Source organism: Triticum aestivum, chromosome 1A (genome assembly GCF_018294505.1).
Source record: "Triticum aestivum cultivar Chinese Spring chromosome 1A, IWGSC CS RefSeq v2.1, whole genome shotgun sequence".
Classification (NCBI taxonomy): Eukaryota; Viridiplantae; Streptophyta; class Magnoliopsida; order Poales; family Poaceae; genus Triticum; species Triticum aestivum.
This window is the reverse complement of record NC_057794.1, coordinates 433,807,620-433,816,077: the sequence shown is the minus strand read 5'-3', so window position 1 is coordinate 433,816,077 and position 8,458 is coordinate 433,807,620. Positions and strand designations below refer to the sequence as shown.

The 8,458-nt window shown below is 44.8% G+C and overlaps 1 pseudogene; it reads left to right on the top strand.

The window, feature by feature from the left end:
• Positions 1–3,524: 3,524 nt before the first annotated feature.
• LOC123143564 (desmethyl-deoxy-podophyllotoxin synthase-like) lies at positions 3,525–5,609 on the top strand (annotated as a pseudogene).
• The last annotated feature ends 2,849 nt before the right edge of the window (positions 5,610–8,458 follow it).

The window sequence follows — 8,458 nt, the reverse complement described above, 5'->3', positions numbered from 1 at the left end:
CACAACATTAATTGTGGATAGCTGCTTGCCCAAGTCCAGAACCACTTACTCGACATTCCCCATTTGCACTGAAATTTCTCCCTGTTTTGAGCTGATCGAATGGACATCATCATGCAGTTTTGCCATATCAGCCTGCATCTGAGCTTGATCTTTCTGTAGAACTCCGAAATCATCCCAAAGAGACAGCACTTCTTGCAGATCCGTCTCATCAATTACCTTCGCGCGCCCCATCGCCTTGATCTGAAGTGGAGTTTAGCAATTTTACTACTGGATCGACCAACAACCCTTGCTCGACCTCAAATCCTGCCGCTGCCCTGATCCACGCCTCCAAGGTACACGGATCAGTGCTCAGACGCGGGATTTTACCAATCTAGCGAGGTGCTCGACCAACCGCTCCGGCTCGGCTGATTTGTACCCGAACGATCGTCGCCGCCAGTGCCACCACACACCGCCGACACTCTTCAACCCCGACGCCTCTCAGGACTCCGTCGCCGATCAGAAGGAAAGGGTGGGAATACCTAGAGAGAGAAAAAATCACCCATCGGAACTCGCCTCCGCCAAGGAACGCTTGCTCATGATACCAATTTGTCAGGATCTAGCTAGTCCAGGATGATAGGTTTAGGGATTTGAAGAAAGGGGATTGGGGAATTTCTCCCGGATCCACGATATATGTATTATATATGAGTTTACTTGGCCATCTTGGCAATTCTTGTAGGAAAAAATAACGATGATGACTGCCAGCCACAAGCCCGCTGTTATATAGGCGATGAGCTCCCGGCAAGGAGGTGAAATGGAGCAGTAACTAACAGTAACGTTACAATCTTCATCGTACAGCTAGCGACAAATGGTAATAGTGAGGAGCTATCTCAGCCGTCCATTTCTCTGAAATGTTTTCTTCTTGATCTGCTACAGTTAACTGAAGAATATCGCGACAGCTTCAGTCCTGATAGCCACGAGACGGGCGAGGGACGCGAAGGCATAGGCGGCGACATCGACATGTAGGGGAGCGAAGAGGGAGGAGATGTCGTCATGGGCGGCGGCAGGGAGAGGAGGGGGTAGCCTGAGCAGCGAAGGAAGGGAGGGAGATGTCATCGTGTAAGGCTGAACCGGGCTTAGCCTTGGCCCGAGCAGGAGACGTGGCCCAATTAATGACAGGGCTGCAAAATAGCTACGGGGAGTAGCTTCCCTTGCGATTTCAGGCCCAGTTCGCGGCGAACATAGCGTTTACTTTAGATCTGACGGCCATTAATGTTTAACAAATGAAATCAAACAGCCAGAAATACCTAATTCATGCGAGGACAGGGATTAGGTGCTCTGTCACGGTTTACTCGGCGCGCATGAGCAATTTCTGGGATCTAGGTGATTAGCGATTGGCTGTAAATTCATTTGCTCATGACCGAAAAATAGCATAAGTAGTTAAACCACAGCGCCTAAGGGCATCTCCAACGCGAGGCACTAGGAACCGGCGCTAGGATAGAAATCTTGGCCGATTAGTGGTTATACCCTCAAATCCTGGAGTCACCCATGGTATCGGCGCAATATTTGGTGTCGGGCGCTTGGCCTTTTTTTTCTCTCAGGCTGGTCATAGTGGGAAGTAACTTAGACTAGTATCATGCATATGACACTAGTATAAGTTACTACCTTCATAATACAAAGTAACATAATAGTAGTAACATAGATGGCTTCATTTATTAACTTGTAGACTCATCTTGTCTTGAGAAGCGCTATGTTACAGTGATATATTATGTTACCATCTCTCATTGACTACTTGCCACATAAAATTTTTTTCTTAAAGTGCACTATGTTACTACCTAAGTTAGTCCCACTATGACTAGCCTCATGGAAAGATAGCATTTAGTGCAACAACCACCAGTTATTAGCGCCTTGATTAGCGGCCAGCGTTGCGTAGGGCGGATGCTTATATTATTCTTTAATTTTATGTATTTTTTTGTCTATAAGCGTCTAAGTAACCGCCCTGCATTGAACATGCCCCAATTACTCACGCAATTATGACGCATTACTCCCCCGGTCAATAATCAAGCTGTCACCGTGCATGCACTGGCTGCATACAGGCTGCTTTTCCGTTTCTCACCCCCTAATTAACCCAGCAGTTAATGCATTGCGCCTTAATACCCTCCGTTTCTAAAAATATCTTTTTAGAGATTTGTATATGAACTACATATGGATGTATATAGACGTATTTTAAAGTATAGATTCACTCATTTTACTTTGTATGTAGTCTATATAGAATTTTTTTAAATATGTTTAGAAACAGAGGAAGTACTATATAAGATCAGGCCCTTGAGCCAGAGACTCAAAGTGCAGCATCACCTTCACTCTACCACACTGCGCCTTAGCTCAACACCACTGGTGGAAAAAAGGCCTTTGGTCGCGGTTCGCAACTGCCATTAGTCGCGGTTGCGCAACCGCGACCGACCGGGCGCGACTAAAGCCCCCCCCCCCTTTAGTCGCGGTTGCTTAAGAACCGCGACTAAAGGCCCGTCCACGTGGGCGCCAGGTGGCCGTCGGGGCGGAGGACCTTTAGTCGCGGTTCTTCTGGCCAACCGCGACTAAAGGCCGCCGCAGGTTTAGGGTTTTAGCCCCCCCCCTAAACCTCCCCCCTTAAACCTGTTTTCTGTTTAATTTGTATTGTTTTATTTCTTTTGTGCTTTATTTTAATTTTGAAGGAGTTTCATATATTCTACGGTACTACATACATGCATATGAATGTACAATTTCAAATAAATTTGAAATTAGAACCGAAAAGAATTCAAGAGGAATATACAATATATATTCAATATCATCGGATGACCATATACAATTTTGAACAAGTTTCCATACATGATTTAATGCATATAAAGTTCTACGTCCTCGTAATAGTGTTCTCCTTTAGGATGGAGGACTTCCCTGCTGAACCATCCAGCTAGTTCCTCTTGAAGTGGTCGGAAGCGAGCTTCTGGACTAAGCATCCACCGGAGGTTATTCCTCTTAGCATTGGTATCACTCGGAACCCGCTCAGAGGTGTATCTCCGGATCATCTCACAGACATAGTATCCACATAGATTGGTCTCCGGTGGCTGAATATCCCCAGCATTCTTAGCCTTTAACATTTTGAATTCTAGCTCTTTTTTGAATTCACCGACCTTTGTATCTACGAACCGTCTCCAAACCCTACGAGGCAAAGAAAATTAAATGAACAAGAGAGTTATTAATTAGTTACTTGATATTAGGAAATGAACGAAATAGGCCGATCGATATAGAGCGCAAATGAATGAAAATAATTACTTCTGCAGCATTCTTCTCATGCCAGGCCAACCGCGACTAAAGGCCTTTGGGCACCTTTAGTCGCGGTTGGCCTGGCCAACCGCGACTAAAGCCCGCGAGCGCCCTGGGCCCAGGCATTTGGTCGCGGTTCATCTGCCGAACCGCGACTGAAGACTTCATTAGTCGCGGTTCCTACAGTTTCGCGACTAATGAGGCTGGACGGAAGCCTCTTTTTCTACTAGTGCACACGAGACCTCTCCATGGAGCAGTGGGCGTACTACCTCTGCCTTCTCTTGGCTCTCCTCCTTCCTCTCCTTCTCTTCAAGCTCAACACGAAACACAGCGGTGGCAATAGCGGCGTGCGTCTGCCACCCGGTCCGTGGCGGCTTCCGCTCATCGGCAGTCTTCATCACCTCGCCGGCAACCAGCTCATGCACTGTGTCATGGCCGACCTCGCTCACCAGCTCGACGCGCCTCTCATGTACCTCAAGCTCGGCAAGGTGCCGGTGATGGTGGCCACATCCCCGGAGGCTGCCCGCGAGATCATGCGGACGCATGACGTCGTCTTCGCTACGCGGCTGTTGAGCCCCACGTTGAAGATTATGAACTCTGAAGGGCTGGTATTCGCTCCCTATGGCGCCTTGTGGCGGCAGCTTCGCAAGATTTGCATCTTGGAGCTTCTCAGTGTGCGTCGCGTGCAGTCGTTCCGCCACATCCGGGAGGATGAGGTCTGCCGACTCGTGGCCGCCATCACGGCGGCACCGTCCATGAAGCTCATGAACGTGAGTGAGCGAATTGCCATCCTCATCAACGATTCGGCGGTACGCGCCATGATTGGGGAAAGATTCATGAGGCATGAGAAGTTCTTGCAGACACTCGAGGATGGTGTCAAGATCGCCGGCGGGTTCAGCCTTAGCGATATGTTCCCATCATCGTGGCTCGCGAGATTCATCAGCGGCACGACACGGCGGGCCGAGGAGTACCACCAGAAGAGCTTCGAGCTCATGGAGTACGTGATCAAGCAACACGAGGAGCAGAGGGCAACCACCACCTCAGCGAGCGGTGTCGTGGAGGAAGGAGAGGACCTAGTGGACGCGCTCATGAGGATACGCAAGGAAGGTGTCCTCGACGTGCCCCTTACCATGGGAATGATCAAAGCAGTTATACTTATAAGTGCAACAATTTCTTAACTTCTGCCTTCCCTCTTCTAGCAGTTATACTTTGCCCACAGAGTTCCGTAAGAAATATGCCATATTTTTTTAAATTGGAATGATTTGGAGATTAATCATGAGTCACCACGCCACCTCACAGTTGATGCAGTATTAAACAAAACTAATTATACATTTTTTGATAGTTCATTTCGTGATTGATTCTATTTATTATCAATATGTTGTTGTCAATGTTAAAATTGTTTCATAATTTGAGTCAAACCAAAAAAATTGACCAACATATAATAAAAAAGCTCAAGTATTTAAAAATGATGGAGTAGTTACAACAAAACAAAAAGGGTCAAGTATTTCGAAACGAGAGAGTAGCTAGCAAGACACAAGTGTCTCTTAATTCATTTTGTTTTTTCTTGAGTTCACACAGAATCGAAGAATTGTTATATGTTATACTCGCTATTATTCAAGGATTTGCTACTGGATATCTCACTGCATATGGGTGACAATCCAAAACTGCCTAGAATACGTAGCAATTCCAAATTTCATCAAATCGGCAAATTGCAGGAACTGTTTGGTGCCGGAAGCGAGACATCAGCAATCACTCTTTAATGGGCCATGTCAGAGTTCATGAGGTCCCCAAATGTGATGCGGAAGGCACAAGCCGAAGTACGCAAGAACCTGCAAGGAAAGCCGAAGGTGACCGAGGATGACTTGATCAATCTCAAGTACCTCAGACTCGTCATCAAGGAGACAATGAGGCTTCATCCACCTGCACCATTGCTTCTCCCTAGGGAGGCAACTGAGCCTTGCAAAATCCTCGGGTATGATGTCCCCGAGGGCACCACGATGTTAGTGAACGCATGGGCAATCGGAAGAGACCCTAGGCACTGGGAAGACCCCGAGGAGTTTAAACCAGAGAGATTTGAATCTGGCATGGTTGATTTCAAAGGAACAAACTTTGAGTACATACCATTTGGGGCAGGTCGAAGGATGTGCCCTGGAATGATGTTTGCGCAGGCTAGCATCGAGATTGTACTGGCCGCACTTCTCTACCACTTCGACTGGGAGCTCCCAGGAGGGGTGAGACCAGATGAGCTGGACATGACAGAGGAGATGGGCCTCACTGTCCGACGGAAGAACAACCTGTACCTGCACGCTGTGGTTTGTGTGCCCCCAGTTTAATTTGCACTTGCATTGATATGTGACGAGAGAATCCTAAGTATGAGTGCCTTCTATTTCTTTGTCTAGTGCGGAGACTTATTAAGAAGTATTGTTAATTACTACATCGCTGGAAGTTAAGCGTTCAGTTATGTGTCGAAGTATGGCGTGTGTTGTTGTTCCCATCAATTTTTTCAATCAAATGATAGGAATTTTTACAAATATTTGGAGGCATGATCACTACCTAGGTCTAAACCAATAAATAAATCTGTGGTAGTTCAAATCACAACACGACACCTATAATTCACCCAATTCACACACATTTAACCAGAAACGGTACTCAAGATGCCAGACTAATTAACATATTGTCAAACATACTTGTAGCAAGTATTGACTTAGAGGGTGCTTGGATACGTTTTAGTCCCATGACTAAAAGTAGTGGGACTAAAACTTGCTAGCCTCACCCATGCTTGGATCCAAATACTAAAGAGACTAAAATCAAATTATTAAGCATTTATTATCCTCCAAACCCTCCAATCCAGAACTCGCATGTGTTAAAGGAGAGTAATTAAATGAGGAGAGAGAGGGCTGATACATATTTTAGTAGGTTTCCTATGACTAAAAATTTTTAGCCTCAAGACTAGTCCTAGTCTCTCTTTAGTCAGAGGTGCTTGGAACTTTAGCCTCTAAAAGAGACTATTTTTAGTCAGACTAAAAATAGTCCCTTGGATCCAAGCACCCTCTTAAAATGTGTAACCAAACAACCGTAGTATAACTTCACTCTAAATAGAAAAGATGGCTAATTAGTGAATTAAACTTGAGACCACCTTTGGCAACGTAATCAAATCCTCCATCTCTTAATTCAAATGCCTCATATATTCCAAAAAAATCAATTTAGAAAAGGAAAGGAAAAAAGAAAGAAGGTCGTAGATTAAAAAGGCTATCGCTCCTGCCTATGCCGGCACACCATCTCTATTACCCTAGCTTCGACAGTGGCTGTAGCATAAATAATAAAAACTGGACTTAGCACACAAATAAAAATACAGGGCTTGTACATCCTAGAGCATAAAACAAAAATAGTTTCTCAATACTTAAAATTATTGGACAAGGCAAGCAAAGACTTATGATGAATTCACACCAATAATTTTGTTACTACGGATATATGATTTTTGGAGTAGTACTTCGAGCATAGAATATCTTACACGATCGCCAGCGAGGATGCAGAACCGGGCTTGTTCTCTTCAGTGTCGTTGTATACCTTAAGATCCATCCGGTAATTGGGTCTATTCTTCATGCCCCATATATCACCATGTTATTTATTTAAGAAAGTAATAAATCTTATCCAACAACAGCATGTCTCACTTCATCTATCATTTGCTTCATCTATGGACAAGTGATGAGGACTAATAAAAAGAAAGTTCTAGCAGACCTTACATATTTATGAATTCTAATGAACAAAATTTACTTTCACATTAAATAATGCACACAAAGTCAAAGTTTTCTCATAAAACAGAGTTAAATTAACAGCTACATATTTGCATAATGTCGACCTATATGCTCAGAAGTGCAACTAGTGAAATAGAAGAACCGATAAGTTCAAGATCCCAGGAATAACCTGGTCTACACAAAGTGCTAGATACAATTTTCAGCAACAAGTGTCTAACTAAATAAGAATTTTTCTGTGCACTATCAAAGAAGTGATCAAACACCATTTGAGCAATATGAATGTTTGTACGTAGAAAAGGAAATTGCAATTCGCTAGTCGTTGCAGATTTTCCAATTGTAATGTTGTAGTCTTATAAGATGCTCTGCACATAAAAAACTGTGTTTTATTAATTACGACACCATGTGAGAAATGAAGCTCACTCAAACAAATGATGCAAAACAAAACTCCCAAATAAAATGTGATCTAGTATCTATACTTGACAAAAGGGAAACGATCTCTAATCTAGTATCATGTCGTGACTTAGAAGAAGCTTGTGTGGTGAAAGGAAAACAAGACGTTCCACATGAGTAATTATTCGATTACAGCAACCAACATGTTTTCCATACTATAAGGCCCCATTCATCAACTGCCCGGTTCCACGAACTCCTGGACTCCAGCTCAGCGAAATGACTCCTCTTTTTTCGAGAGTACGCCAAAGGCGTACCTTAACTTTATAGAAGAAGAGAGAAATATGTACAAGAGGTTTAAATGGCTAGATCACCACAGCCCGGCGATCCCGCCCTCCTCCTCAGCGAAATGACTCCTCACTCCATGGAAGAAAGCCTATACATACACCTGTAGCAGCAATACCAGAAACGACAGAAAAGTAGTTCCTGATTGTCCATGGCATATGAGGAAGGAAATCATGATGGTAAACACTCCCAATGATCTTGAGCCAACACATTTTCTACCTGATATATGGTAAGTTTCAAATGAACATCAGTTGAAGAATGAACTATGGAGGTTAATTGCATCAGTATAGTGAGTCAATGGTGTACCCCTCACACAGGGAAATTATTAAAGACCATTTAGCACAATAGTTCATCCTGTCCATTGTATCAAACACATGACATGTAAACTGTTAAGGAAATCAATGCCTGGAATGTTTTAAGAAACAAGGGATATGGTAACTTAATCGGGAACAGAGTTTGGCTGAGAAAATGAGCCTGCTGGAAGCATCGTGCCCACCGCTGCCCATTGTCCGACTTGTAGACGCTAGGTTCGCGACTACTGGGAACCTAGCCGCCGCCCTCGCAGCAGCGGAGTTGGACGGTTCAGTGCCATCCTTGTAGTGGCCCTCCTCCTCGTACCCGTCGGCCCCAGGAGGCGCCGGGATCCAGGCCGTGCGCGGGCGGCGCTGAACAGGCTTGGGGCCGGCGTGGTGGTG